Source organism: Aptenodytes forsteri, unplaced genomic scaffold (assembly GCF_000699145.1).
Source record: "Aptenodytes forsteri isolate BGI_AS27 unplaced genomic scaffold, ASM69914v1 Scaffold11, whole genome shotgun sequence".
Taxonomy (NCBI): Eukaryota; Metazoa; Chordata; class Aves; order Sphenisciformes; family Spheniscidae; genus Aptenodytes; species Aptenodytes forsteri.
The window spans coordinates 4,912,416-4,927,851 of record NW_008794155.1 but is presented as its reverse complement, the minus strand read 5'-3'; the positions used below and the strand labels follow the sequence as shown (position 1 = coordinate 4,927,851).

At 43.8% G+C, this 15,436-nt stretch overlaps 1 protein-coding gene across 1 annotated transcript in view; it reads left to right on the top strand.

The window, feature by feature from the left end:
* The window catches only part of GPR39 (G protein-coupled receptor 39), a 94,422-nt gene that overhangs the window by 35,644 nt on the left and 43,342 nt on the right, over positions 1 to 15,436 (top strand). The window lies entirely within an intron of this gene.

Genomic DNA, 15,436 nt, shown 5'->3' with positions numbered 1-15,436 from the left:
ACACCTGCTGCTTGTGCCTTCGCCAAGGAAATAGATTGGAAATGCCACCCTCGGCTCCCTGGACAAACGCTCTTTGGCTTCGTCAGAGCTGCATAGGGTGTAATAAACTGTTACTGCAGGGAGTCTACGGAGCACTTTAGTTTTAATTCAAAAGATGTCTTTAATCTTCCTGTTGCTTTGTGTAAGTTGTAAATTACACAACCCTGCAGAAAATTATATGTAAAGTAGGATTATGATTCTCATTTTTATTATGAAACTGGCTCTGCATGGTAAAAACCAATTCTCACAGTCACTTAATTTTTCATTTACTCTCCGATTTGTGTTTCACGTATTAAATTCCTTAAAATCTGGGTGGATTATTGTAATTTGGATATTACAAATTTATTTATAAACAAACTAGCTAAAGAGATGCTGTAGACATCAACTATAAACGACCATAATAGTTGGGGCTGACATGTACATGTAGAAGCTTCAGCGTGCCAGAGGCTGTTCCCGTGCGCGCGGCTGTACAGAGCAAGAGCTGCTGCGGGGCAGCAGGGTGCTTGGTGCTACAGCCGGACCCCAGCAAGTGGTATCCCCAAAGCACCCGCCGCCCAGCCCTTGGGGAGCCGGGATGGGGTTCAGGGAAGGTTAGAAGTCAGGTTTTGAAGCAGCCCTGCAGACTTATGGGAAGGCTGTACTGGGAGTGGAGAGGGCACAGGAACAGAGGGAGCATCTCAGAAACTTGAAATTGGCTGTAACGCCTGCTGGTGGTGGCAGTACTGGGGTAGGGCAGTGGCTTGATAATGTTTAGACTTGTTTTGAGTTCTTACTGAGTTCTGCATTTCTTTGCATCCTCAGCGTTTACTGCTTTGGGGTTTGCAGTGGCTCTGACAGGGGAAGGAGGGTGTGATGGGTGAGCTGAGGGGCAGAGGACTTTCCTGAGGGGTGAACTTGAGGTGGGAGTGGGAACAGAACATCAAAGGGAGGGTAAGGAAAACTAAAAATCCTGACAGGACTTTCTCTCTGTCCCTGATGCTCCAGATCCCTGCAGGCAGTGGCGGGTGGTTTGGGTGGCACAGATGCTGCACTGGACAGCGGACACTTCCCTCTGGGAAGTTCAGCCTCTCCCTGCTGTTGCTTTCCAGCTAGCATTGGAGTTATAGCACTAATTGGATCTTTGGTTTAAAATAAGAGGAAAAAAACCACTTCCAGGTACTATGCAGTGCCATTCGATTGCCAGCTTTGTGGGACTGCAAACTGGGTGCCATGGTGCTGCAAGGGATGGGGAAGTGTGAAGGGCTCAGCGAGGACATAGGGATAACTCCCAGCAGCACAGTGGAGAGTGAGGGATGCCCCTCCCTGTGGGATGTCCTGGGTGAGTACCCACAAGCTGTGCCCACAGCTGCCTGCAGCACTGTCCTGTACCCAGCCCATGCTGGGGCCGGGCTGCACAGGATCCCAATCATTTCTCCCTTGCACAGTATGCCTTCCCGCTACTCCTTTCTGTTCCCTGTCCTATATTGTAACACCCTCTCCTGTGCCCCGAGGCTTACAGCTCCTGCCTTTGAAAAGCACAGAAAGGAAGATCAGATTTAGGTGATGGAGGAAGCGTAGCTGCAGAATGAACAATGGTGAAGTCCTTGGCAGTCTCTGAGTCAGAGGGTCCCAAACGGCACCTGCAAAATCTGCCAGAGACCATGCCTATTGTGGGGATGGATGAGGCTGGATCTGCCTCAAGTGGCAGGGGAAGAGACGACTTGTATATCTGTGCCCCGGGAATACATAGTCATATGAATGGCAAGGAGGAACAGAGGAGCTAGAGAGAAGTAAGGAGGCTCAGTAGGACAGGAGAGGAAGTGGGGGAGGAAATATATAAATGCAAGAATAGGAAAAGATTTAGTATAGCACATTAGGCACTAGCTCAAATAATGTGAAGATCCTCAATGACTTTCTGAGATTTTAATCCTAAAATAAAATAAAGTAGTGCATTATTTCACTGCTAATGCTGAGTGCGCCTTGAATGTTTCCTGACTGTTAGGGATTCCCCCCCCCCAGGTTGAAGTTTTTGTATTTAGCCTTTCCCTTCTTTCCTCTCCCTTCCTTCCTTCCTTTCTTCCTTCCTTCCTTCCTTCCTTCCTTCCTTCCTTCCTTCCTTCCTTCCTTCCTTCCTCCCTTTTCCTTTCTTCTTCCATCCCTCTCCCTCCGCTCTTCCTTCCTTCCTTCCTTCCTTCCTTCCTTCCTTCCTTCCTTCCTTCCTTCCTCACCCTTCCTTCCTTCCCCCCTCTCTCTCTCTTTCTAATTTAAGCAAAATTGGTTCAGCTGTTTTTGATTTATGCAAGCATGGGGAAAATATGTTTTTCCCATATCTTCAGAATAAAATATGTTCACACTCATAAGTCTAAGCTGGCTGGAACTAGCGATGTCAAATTAGCTTGTTTATAGCCATCGCTGGGGAGTTCCAAGTTTTGGAGAAAATTGGTTCCATGTTTTTAAGTTCTGAATGCGCTGGAAGTTGGTGTTTTCATGTGCACACATTAGGTGGGGTCTGTTTGGTTTTTTCCTCCTTCCCCTAATGCTTTTAACCTGAATCAGCTTTGAGCATTTAAGGATGCATTGCTAGGAGACTCTTACATTCAGTTCAAGTTGTCTTGCTAAAGCACTTTCGTCACACATGGGTGCAGAAAGTAGCACACTTTCCTTCCTTCTAAATAAATGTATATGAGAACCAAAATGCAGTGGGGAATCTTGAATAATGCAAGCCTAGTGTTTCTAATGCAGTGTTAACCATGGGAAATACTTAGTTTTCAGAATGATTGGATTTGTTTCAAAGACCTCTACCACCACGTTTACGGCAGCTGCTGAATGATACGCTCTGTAGCACAAGGTATCAAACAGGTGTACAGTAATCTATAAATGCTTTAAATGCACCTATGCGTACCACCCTGTTGTGCCTGTGTGCTCTTGGGGAAGCCCCGTGGGTACCAGCCTTGTACCTCTCTCTCGGGTTGAATTTGTCCCTGTGGTCCCAGCTGTGGCCTCAGCAGCCCGGCCAGAGTTCAGACCCTGGTACTTTGCTTCAAGACTTGGACTCACTGTTAACACATATCCTGCTTTAGACAAGTACTGGCTGATGTTAACTCTGAGAATAGAGTGCTAAAAGCTGAGGGCTAAAAATAACAAGCAAATTAACCTAACCATAAAGTCCTTACCCAGCCTTTTAGCAGTTCCTGGCCTACTTGCTTAGAAAGAGCTTTGCTGGGTAAAGACCTGGCTTCCTCCCATGGCCGTGCTGCCAGTGCGCAAATACTGCTGCTCCCTCCCAGCCAGCACTGCCTCTCTCCAGCCGGGGCGCTTGGGCTTCAGGACCACAACCTTTTGAATGTTAGCATTTCTTTATTTTTTTCTGTACATGTTATTTTTTGCCTCTCCTGTTTAAGCTGATCCTTGGCTGCCTTCAAGTGCAAGCAGGTGGCAGTACAAAAATTAACAGGGACCCCTATTTGCACAAAATAATTCACACCTCAGAGCTGTTCTCATTGGAGAGGAGGAAAGAAAAGGAGTTGGAGGCTCTCTCTCTTCCTCACCTCACTCCTCTTCTCTAGTCAGTGAGTGGAGCTCCTGATGCCTGCCCCTGCCCCTTCCCTCCCCGCCCAGGAGAGCTGAGGAGAAAGTGGGGAGGATCGCTGCTGGCACAGGAAAGGAAATGTCAGGCTTGAGGCACCTGGTGAAAACGCCTGTAAAAGCAAAGACAAGTCCCAGGAAGGATGGGGTGCAGGATTTGAGGGGCACAGACGGCATGCAGTGGGTGCTGGGCAGCACAGCACGTCCCCATCCATGCACGCTGTGGTGCCTGCTCCCAAGCCCTGGGGAAACACCTTTATGCTACGGTGTTTAACCCAAGTGGCTGCATTTGCGTGTCTGGGAAAGTGATCCAATTTTGTGCTATATTAATGTACCGCATCTCTAATGTAAAATCTGATAGTTAAACTGTGGCTTGGAAAGACAGTTCTTTAAGTCCTGGTGGATGTATTTGACTTCTACATAACAGCGGTTATTGGTAGCCCTTCAGCATAACCCACTTCTGAGCAAAATCCCTCTCTATCATTGTTAACATTTATCATTGTTAATGAAATTACTTACTTAATCATCTTAACCTTGATGCTACCCTGGATAAAAGACCTATGATATATCTGTAAAGGAATAACTACGCATTTGATACAGTTGAAAAGATAGCACTAATTTATTTTAGTCTGATTTATGATTAGTACTGCACAGCATGAAGCACTCTGTGCTGCTCTGTACATCCCTTAGGGTTCATAGGGTAAATAATTGCTGTACTCGCCATCCCAGAAGCTGCATGTGTGGCACTGTGTGTGGCATCGTGATTTTAGTTTCCAAAAAATATGGGTGTGTTTGAGCAATAAAAAGGCAGCTATGTTTGCAGCAACAGGTGTTTGTGTTATTGCCCCTGCAGTGTGTGTGTGCATAATACCTGCAGTGAGTATTGGCGTGCTCCCACCGTGGGGAGACGCTGAGCCGAGATCAGTCCGAAAGGGTGTGCAGCAGGGTGGGAGAAGAGAGCAAGGAGCTTCTGGAGTGCCGGGTATTGACTCCATCAGAACGACAGAAAAGGCTTAATCGGGATTTTACACACTTCTTTTAAGAGAAGTCACCTCCAAAATCCATCCCCTTTGGCCAACAGAATGACTGTTCAGGGCCCAGATTTCCCCAGTAAAGATGCCCAGATTTAAAAGCTGCCTTTGTAATTGTGCCCGGCAGTCTGACAGTGAAGCAAGATACGCTGTATTATTTTTGGTTCTTAATTTTAATTCGAGATGACTTTTCAGCCATACCTTAATCACGTAGTGCATCTCCAATCTACAGAGAGGACTGGATCATTAGGATAATTAGAAGCCATTAAGAGTATAGGATAATATCACTATAGAGCTGTACAGATGTTCTGTACTCTTCAGGCCTCTGTCAAAGGAGGAAATTTAACATATGTCAAGTCCTATCGGTGATGTCTACCTTATTCCTGTTGTGTATGGGAATCTTGGAGGGATTCGTCACACTAGACTCAGAAGTTTTTTTCCTTCCTTGTTTTCCAGTCAAAAAAAGTTTTTTCTTAAAATCAGTAAAGATACTTTTCTCTCGCTCCATTCCCCCCTCCCAGTATTTGGATTCAGAGGTATAAAACCAGGAGCTCTTGCCAGTTGTTATTTCTCTCTGAATTCCAACTTGTCTTTTTGTCTCTTGCATTTATTCAGCCTGTGATCATCAATTCTGCATTACATGAACCTGTCTAGCCTGTCATATTTTACTGCAGTAAATGGAAGGGATGGCTCTGCGTAACCGTTCCCATCTGTGATAGCTATGGCACTGGGACTGGACCTTCTACACCCACACGTCCGGGCTGGGACAACTGTCCCCACAATATGGTCACACTTTGAATGAGACTTATACCTGGGTGACCCCTGATACTTCTGTGGATAAATCCAGGTCTTGGTGATTTTACACACCACTTTCAATGAAATTTTTTATTGTTATTTTTTTTAGAGAAATGTGGTTGCTTTGTCATGTTGCAATACATAATTTTAGACTGCACTGTTTAGATTTTGCCTCCTTCTCTCAAACGTGTATTTTAAGGTTGTTGTCATTTTAGATAGCATCTCTGAAATAGATTTCCAGATGATTTGCATGGATACCAAAAGATATTTTAAGTCGTAATGTTAGATTTGGTTCATATCTTTCACTCACTCTCTCTTGCTTGAAAGATGCTTTCAAAATGCAGAGCTCTGGTCCTGTATCTGAATGATTGGCACTAAGGTTTAATAATCTCTATTGTCTTTATGGCAGTTCCATTTGTAGCAATTTAAGCATCAGTCTCCAGTGAGCCTGAGTCAAAAACTTTATTTAATATGAGCCAGCTAAATATAATTTCCCATTTCTTTGATCTCCCCTATTTTAATTTGCTTCTTATCAGGTACCTGTAGGGCTAATAGATACAATTGATGGTTTGCTGCTTACGGAAAGACCTCGTTTAAGCTGCATGGATTATTGGTGGTGAGATATTGCGGTATTCTTCTCATTACAGATGTGGTAGTATAGGTTAGAGATGTTATTGCTAACAAACACCCTGCAGCTGTTGTGGGTAAGGGTTTTGATTCTGAATCTCCTTCCAGAAACTTCAGTAAAATATAGGGAAGGGATCTGATGAACAACATCGGAAGTAAGTGCCTGTTGGTTAACACCGCGGTTCCTACCTCAGTTACCTTAATGTGGCCATGGAGGGGTGCTGTGTAACCAGAGGCATGCCAGGCTGTCCTGATGATGAGGAAGATGTGAACACAAGCACAACATTTGCCTTTTGCCCCGCAGCAGCAGTTGGAAGATGTGAACACAAGCACAACATTTACCTTTTGCCCCGCAGCAGCAGTTGGAATCGGTGGGTCAGGATGAGGCCTCTCAGGCTCCCACACCTTCTGCCCAGCCCAAGGTGTTGGTGTGCCACTCCACAGTGCAGACTGATACCCCCGATGTTATGCTCTGGGGACATTTGTCAGGACGTAGCTGTGAAGTTGCAGAGAGAGCAACCCTTCTTGAATAGTGTCAAATTTGGGTGTAAGCAAGGCAAGGATGAAAGAAATGCAAAGAAGAACCGAGTGTGGCCATCAGGTGTCCTAGCTGCCTGCACTCACCTGTGTGCCTCCTCAGCCAGGGCCACCTTTTGCAAGCAAATTGCATCCTGAAATGCCTTTTGTGGGGGCAGCTGGGGAAGAGAGGAACATCCAAGCCCCCGGTTTTTCTTTTGCTTCATCACTTGTTACTCGGAGCAGCAAGAGGCAAATAGTGCTTCAAAATCCCTGGAGGAAAGCATCTCGGGAACAAGTGTGAAATGCAGGAAGGACGAGCCAGGCTCGAATGATGTTTTGTGCTGTTGCCTGTGCCCACTGGAGATTTAACCTGCTGTTTGCATTTCTCTTTGCCTGAAGATAAGTGTTGAGAATTGGTGAGGGTAGCTCAGCCCCTGTGTCCTCCTCACCTGTGGAGACCACCGGAGCATGTATTTGTAGAAGAAAAAAGCAGCCAGTCTTTCATGTGGATTTTGGTGCTTCTGCTCAGTAGTCTGATAAGGACCTTGGTGCTTGTGAAGTAGAGATCAGGTGTGCGCATGCACGCACAAGTACATTATACTAATTAGAGGCAATTTAAAAACCAAACTCTTCTGCACTATTTAAAACACAATAAACAGCTTTGCTCCCTAAGTGTTAATCATCTCCTGCTGTTCAGTCTCTGAAGCTAAAACCCTCTACTCACTTCAAAACACTCTCTCAGTAACCAAGTGTGACATCGCAAAAAGGATTTTGAGGACTTCAGTCTGGGAAAAAGCAGATGTGTTTAGGAGAATAAAATCACCAAGGTCTTTGGATCTACAAAGAAACTCCAGGCAAGAGAAGGAGATGAAATGAAAAAAAAGCATAGTCAGCGTAAGTGGAAGTGCTCTCAAATTAGGTTTCTCAAGTCTCCCTGGAAGATGGCGCAGGCGCCGTGTGGGTGCCTGCACGCCTGGGAGGAGTGCAGCAGGGGAGGGAGAGGAGGTGTTGGTCTGTGTGTGCTTCGAGGAGCCCCAGCTGTGTGCCACGTGAGCTCAGAGAAGGACTCAGGGAGGGGATGGCTGTTACTTTTCCTCAAAGTCCCGACGTCAGAGCAGGCACATCATGCTCTAGGTCAATTATGTGAAAGCTGTACGCTCTCAACACGTTTCATCATTGGGAGGCAATGAATTATCTGCCGTACAGGTGCAGGTACCCATCTCCCTGCAGAGAGGAGACATGCAGCTGGGGGCGTGGGGCACTGCCGGGGCCCTTGAACCTGCTGTGGGGTGAGGCTTGCAGGTGGGCCTCTGCCAGGCAGAGGGAGCCTGTCCCTCCCAGCCTGGCTCCATCTCCTCCTGCTTTCTCAACCACTCTCTAGATCAGAATCTGCCACACCATCACCACTGTGAGATGGAGTGTGTTATTAAGCTGAACCTAGAAACAAAGAAAGGGTTGAGAAATTACCACAATCACTGACCCATGCATTTATTATAATTGAGTCCATTAGCCTTAATTTTATAATTTCTAAATTAACTTTGCACATTTACAAATGGTCTTAATTGCTTCCTGGAGGGAGTTAGGCTTTAACAAAGCTAAATGCATAAAAACTGTATCAGTTACATCAGTATCAGTGGGTTCATTTGTAATATAATGCTGACAATTTAGATCAAGCAAACTGTTTAGAAAACACATCGTTGAAGCATCAAAGTTACTTTAAGTTATTCTAGCTAGTAAGAAAAAAAACCAAACCTCAACTGGATGTTTCCACCTGCAGGTTCCTCCCTATGCCGAAGCCTTTGTGCATGTTAAGCGCCTATTTTAAGCACTATTTTAGCGCTTACAAAAGGTGTTAGTGTGCAAACATCAAACCTGAAATTGACTAACAGTAGCTTCTCTGTATCAAAGTCCTCATCCAGAATTTGGGGTCATGTTCTGGAATTTTTATGCCAATCTGTGAAGAAAGTTCAATTTTTATATTATAATCTTAATCTTCAATGTGGCTTTCTTTTGGACCTGCTGGAAGGACGTTCCAATTTCTAGTCCCGCAGCCTGGTGGGGGAAGGACATCTAGACAGGAGCTGTTTAATCTACAGATGCATATTAGAAGTTTTGGAAACCATGTTCTTAGGGGACAGTGCTAGAGAGTAACCGAATCCCTAATCTTTATTTATTTGTAGCAAATCTAGTGAATAGAAGAAGGTTCCTCCTGTCCATTAAGAGATGTGAAGTGATGAGCGGTTTCACAGGGCTTATGGGCTCTGCCTAGTGGAGATAGCTGTAAGGAAGTAGACAGTAAAAAATCAGTTGCCTTTGAACTTGTGTTTGTTTTTTTTTTTAAATTCACATAAATGCAAAAAAAGTCCACCCCTCTTAAAAACCTTCCTTTCCTTTTGAGTATGATGCTGAGACTTGAATTCAGTCCAACTGGCACATTACCCCAAATGGCTGTTGCTGGTGTCCATCTCCCGACATGAATCTCTTCAGATTGTTTTCCTCATTGTTGAGAAATGCCAAACTCTAACGGTGAAATGCCTTTGTTGTCAATGACTGCAACGTGAATATTTTAACGTTTTCCCTGAAACTTTGATGTTTGGCCTTCTTCACAGGTAGCATTTCCTGAAGGCAGTGTGAAGTGTAACCAACTGTGTGAAGGATCAGCTACTATGGGCACAAAATTGCTGCTGTGCTAAACTTAGAGCAAGATGTTAAGGCTGAAATTTTACTTTTGAATACTTTTATTCAAAGTAAGAAGGGATCTGAATTAGAAGTTGTAGTTCTCTCATCTTTATCTAGAGGAAGTAAATTGGGGGGAGTAGAAAAACAAGGGTTGGAAAGTAATTTATTCAAAGGAAAAGAGAATTTTATATATTTTGGGTTATTAATATGCAGCAGTGGCATCTGTGCTTGAGAAGAAAGTGAACATAGAGACTTCAGCAGACAGCTCTGGTACAACGTGTGATGTTATGGTATGTTTGATTGTCAGTAGTACTCCGTGACTGACATTGAATTGGGACAGGCAAGACCAATTTACACATGTTTTCATTTGAAGATGGCAAATGTTTCTTTGCAGATGTGGATGCTTTGATTGAAGCTTTGAAACCGAAGACTCTTAATAAAGTAGGCAGCAACAAGAGGTATAGCTAGATTAAATACTTTTTCCCCTTCCGTCTTCTGTTTCAAAATATCAATGCTTTTCTCCTCTTCTGCACTAGGATGAACTCCCTCCACCTTTCCTCCCGTTCTTACTCCCTCAAAAGAAAACCTCCTCTACCAGTAATTTGATGATAGGGGTATTGTTGAAGGTAAACAGCAGAGCCATAGCTATGACCTAGTCTGAACTTCCAGATTATTGGCTATTTTGAGGTTGGGTCTCTGTGGCTACATCAGAAATTTCCCCTGTGACTGGACGATCTTTTCCTGGGGAAAGTTTTGTTTATACATATATTTCTATAAAAACTTAGGTTTAATACATATTTTCTCCAAGGTCGGGAGTGGAGAAAACAAACCCCAGATAGAGAATCCTCTGGAGTTCTGGACCCAGTGGGACCGAGGTTATTTTCAGAAAATATGGACCTGTTTAATGCAATTTTTATTATTATACTTTAAAAAACTTTTGTTGCTTACTCAATTGGTTATGAATCTGAAATACCTCTGAGAAGGGGGGGGTGACACACCTCAAAGAACCAGTGTATGGGGAACAGATAATATTTCAGATGGCGGTGATTTTAAAGATGTCACCCATGAATTGTAGCATCTAGGTGCAGGTGAGTTCTGGTGCCCTTCACATTTATGGTGCTACATTGCTAATAACAGAAGTCAGAGAGGGAGTTGAGGAAACCTTTACAGAAGTAGCTCGCTCTGCTGTCACTGTACCAATTTCCACTGTCTAATCTTTCACCTCCATGGCCTCCACTAGATGCTACGGTCCTCTTAAGTGCAGAATAGCAAATATTTCCCAGCATGCAAGGATGTATCCCAAACCCATTAAATCTTTCAGCTCAATTCTTTTGCTGGAGTACCTGGCTTGGAGATTATAGCATTAATTTTTTCTGAGGCCACTGAAGGCCTCTTCAGTTACAAGTACTGGAAGGAGTCTAAGAGTCCATTTAAACTGTGCATGACCCTTTTGTCTGGATCACTGTCTGATTTCATTCGACTTGGGTTTTCCTTTATTTTTGTTAAAGATTGCAATGTTAAAGGCTACAAATATTAAATGTTTAGAGAAAAGGGAAAGTGACAGGACGCAAAGGGTCTTGTTGAGGATCTGTAAAATCCAGAAAGGCAGTTTCTTCCTTTTTTTTTTCTCAGAGGTAAATGAGCAATGAGAGATAAATTAGATGGGCTTCTTGAAGTTTCATTGTACTCCTCCACTTAGTAAAAAGCATGTGCAGAGTTACAGGAATCTGGGCTCTCTGAACAAGACCTATGGAGACCTGTCATGTGAAGACAGCGTAGAAATGAATATAGGTGCTAGTCATGACCTAATTGAAAACTACCTTTTCGATTTGCAAGAGGTTGCAGTACAGATGATAATGCTCAGATTGGAGATTTTAATGGGATGATTTGTACGGCATTCTTTGATGTTTGATAACAATCGACATCCTTTTATGTTTAATAATATAGAAACAGCAGCCACAAGCTGTCATTGAATCCTGGTGAGGCCTGAGCCATAGGGCTAAGCCCGTCCTCCTCCTCCCTGCAGCTGTCCTGCCCTGCTGAATCTCGTCTGCCTGATGCCTGGTTCATGCAGAGGCTTGTTAGCTCAGAAGAGCCCATGGGTGTGTAAGTTTGGTCTCCCCATGGCAGTGATGTGAGCTGGAAACCCCACAATTAAATGAGGAAATTTTGTACCCCAGCCAGCCCTAGAACCACTGCACTACCATGCAGAGAAGAAATGCCTTTCTCTTCAGTGAAGCTTGGAAAAAGCTGGCACTATGTTTTGTGAGGCACCGGAGGTGAGGTGCTCTCTGGAATTCACCTCCTTAGGGGATTTTTGGGGAAAGGAAAAGCCCCTTCCTGGATCCGCAAGGGACTGAGTCCATGGATATGACCCCAGTTGATTTCAGACTGGGGAGTCAAGGTAACCCCATGGTGCCCCATGTGCTCTCATGCCCATGACATCCCACAGTGGCCCACCACGTTAGTGTTGGGCACCTGAGCTTGGAGCTGCTTTGCAGCTCCTGTGTGACACCGGCATCGAGTGTTCCAGGCTTGAGAGGCCTTCATAACTTTCACCTATCCCAGGTCTTTTCAGATAAGAGTCTGCCAACCATAATCATACTTGTCCAACAAGTATGTCTGCTGTAAGCTCATGACTTGTAGAGGGAAGAACTGCAGATGAGCTACCTACAGCTACAGGGGTTTCCTTCAGGCTTCTTAGCAGTGAGGCAAATGTGATCCAAGATGTGCGTTCCTGAGAAGTCGGGGAAATGGTCACTTTTTGTGGCAGTAGGGTTTCCTCTGGAATATGGTGGGGACTTTGGGGGCATTCAGGAAAGGGACTCCAATGGCGATGATGTCTGGATGAATCCAGGGATGGTGTGGTTTGGTTGCACGAGGGTATCAGAATAGCCTCCTTATTTATCCCAGCATAATGAAAGTGGAGAGGGGATGTGAATTGCTGTCTATAAATACATCGGAGAAGTAAACACCAGGGAGAGAAAGGAGCTAGTTCAGCTAGAGGACAGTGCTGGCACAAGAACAAATTGGTAATAAACTGGCCGTGAATAAATTTCAGATGGAAATTAGAAGCAGCTTTTTAATCAGTAAAAAGGTGAGGTTCTGGAAAAGCCTTTCACTGGGATTTTGGGGGCAAAAACCTAACTAGTTTGCAGATGGATCTTAATCAGTTTATTAACGGGATTGTGTGATGTGTTTGTCTCCAATATCAAGGGACTGGGCTCCTTGACCTACACATCCCTTTAGTGCTATGTTCCTACATATTGTATTTAGTAATTCTCTCTGAATTGCTGAACTGCACTGAGGACAGAGAAATGCTGTATTCTTCTGATGCAATGTTATTTTTCAAAAAGCATATCAAACTGTAAACGCACAGGAATAAGGATAGTGCTAGGCACCTTTTTATTTAACCTACTTTAAAATGAAACCTGGGGACTAAATGGCTTTAGTCACTCAGAGGACATTGGCCATATCTCTCCCCACTCCATAACTAATTTCATTTCTGAAACTTGCGCTTCCAAAAAATATTGGCTGCTTAGAATTGGAAGTGTTAGAGGATATATAATATTCAAGGTTACTGTATGATTAAGGACAGCAAGCTGCCATCGCATACACGAGGTGTTAGCACAGCCTTGTCCACAAAAAGACCAGAAACTAATCATTACTGCTTGCTACTTCCCATAGTGGTAGACACTTCAAGCAATAGAGAAAGCAATTTCTTACTTAGAAATTGTTTTACCCTTTTTCCTTTGAACACCTAGAACCATCACTCTCAGGTCCCTCCCTTCTGATCGATTGATTGACAGTTGCAATGGAAAAAGCAGTTGGCTGCTAAAAAAAACCCAAACCCCGCTCTCTAGTTTTGTACTTGGGAATGTGAGTTTTAAAATGAATCCTGTGAGACTAATTGAATGTGATTAGCATCTGCCACTGGTACAGTGAGGAGAGGAAAGACCTCCATTCCCGACTGGGAGAAGACCAACACCTTGCAAAAAGCTATTCTTTTTCCTTCATTCATCATCTCTCAGAGTTCACAACAATAGCTAAATAACAGAAAACAAATTCTAGATTCTGAGTCTGCTTTTTGAAATGCTAAAAAGCAAATCAACAGCCTGGTTCTTCCTAGGCTAAGAGGTCTCAGAAATTAAGTCAAACTATGATGAATATACCATCATGCCGAAATTCCAGCAATGATTACTGTGTAAACATTATAAACAACTAGTCTGAGGGAATAATTTGTTTTGCATTGAACAGAATGCTCTAGTTGTGACTGTCAGCGGAATCTAATACTGGTCCCAAAACTAATTTTTATTTTAAAAAAGGTGTAATAAGCAGATCAAAGAACGTGAGAGAAGAAAGAAATCTAAATACAACCGCATATAAGCTCAGAAAATATCCTCTGCATGAAGGATGTGCAATCACAAAACGCAATTTGTTTATGTAGGTTTTAAAAGATTTTGCGCATCTTATTGACTGTTGTGTGTAACAAAGCATTTTGCATTTGAGCACTGAATTCCGCTTTGCACCCCGGTGCGGGGGGAAGCACGATGTGGTGCAGAGCTGCTCGTGTTGGCAGGTGTAAAAGTGGAGGGTCTCGTTCACACAAGTTGGATCTACTTTGTATCCCCCAGTCAATAATTTTGACAGAGCTCTAATACATCAGATTTGCGACATGTGTACCAATTGCCTCTGCAACACATGCAGTGCAACTGCTCTGCACATGCGGAAAGGTTGCTGGTTTGGGGCTGTATCTGCAGTAGATGCTTGCTCAGAGCACTATGAATTAGCAGTTCAATTACTAGGAAGAAAACGGTAATCTACTGTCAAAGTACATTCAATCGGTAGGTCTCCTGCAATGACTGGAGATTAGCCCCAGATTTCCATATGTTCTAGTCCCTTTAACCAAGTTATTATTTATTCATGTTGGAGTCTGTTTTCCTTCTAGACAAGGGGGAAGTGTTAGGAGGGAAAACCCCAGTTAAATGCTGTTCTGCAGGACTTGGCATTTGGAGTGCTTTTCCATATGATACTCTTATTCTCTGAACTGGATGGCCAACTTCTCCTTCAAATTTAGTTTGTTGACCATGATGTGCAAATAAGGAATAAAATACTTATTTTTTTTAATCTCAATTTTTCCAGGGGAAGAAAGGCAATATGGCCGGATGCATGCTTAGGACTCAAACTGGAAAGTAATCTCTCAAACCTTAAACATTTTTTTTAATGTAGGTACAACTCATTTCATTACCTACTAGACAATTAATACATTTTGGGCATTTCTGTTCGGTGATGCTGGTAACACTCTTGGGTCCTTTAGTATCTACTCTGTGCCCTTTGCAGCCTGACCATGCAGCAACAGTAAACTGAGCTTGTGTAAGAGCCCAGCTGAGGGATTTTGACACAAGAAGTTATTTCTGAAAAACATGATGTTGGACTAATCTGCCATGGAGCAATCTCCTGCTGCAATGGATTTTCCCTGTCCCCTGGCAGTCTTGTTAGGAAAAGGGTTTTTGTTAGGAAAAGTGAGTGGGTTTCAAAGCATTGCTTTGAGGGCGCTATGGGAGAGGCACTGCTGCATGAGCGGATGGAGAGAGGATACCACAGGGACCACAAATCCCACCACGTGAGCTGCTCTGCCCCACATGTGTAAATTCCCAAGTCAGCAGTTCATCCTGGAAAATTGTGAATAATGGTTGAGGCTTTATTGGCCTTTTGATTTTCAGAGTGAGAAGGAGCAGAGAGGAGCTGAGATTACACCTGGGCACGGGCCCCTGGAAATGAATGCACGAGAACGGTCAGCAAATGCTGTAAAGCTCACTGCCCTTGGAGGCACTGTCCTCTGGGTTGCTGTTGCTCTAGTTAAACCCTGCTTCCGTGAAGTATATTTATTCTCTTTTCATTTCAATGGTAAAGAGTGGCAGTATTACAAATGTGCAGCACTGAAGTTCATAGCAGCCCTGGTTGTGTAACCAGGTGCCACGTTGTAGGTACAATGTTGAATTTTAAAAAGGAATATAAGCAACCGGATACTACAAAAATTTCTATAGGGATTTGAAAGGTTTCTGGAGTAAGCTGAGTTCAGTTTTGCAGATGTTCACAGTATGAGGAGATGCCTGGGATCGTAGAATCATAGAATCATTAAGGTTGGAAAAGACCTCTAAGATCATCGAGTCCAACCATCA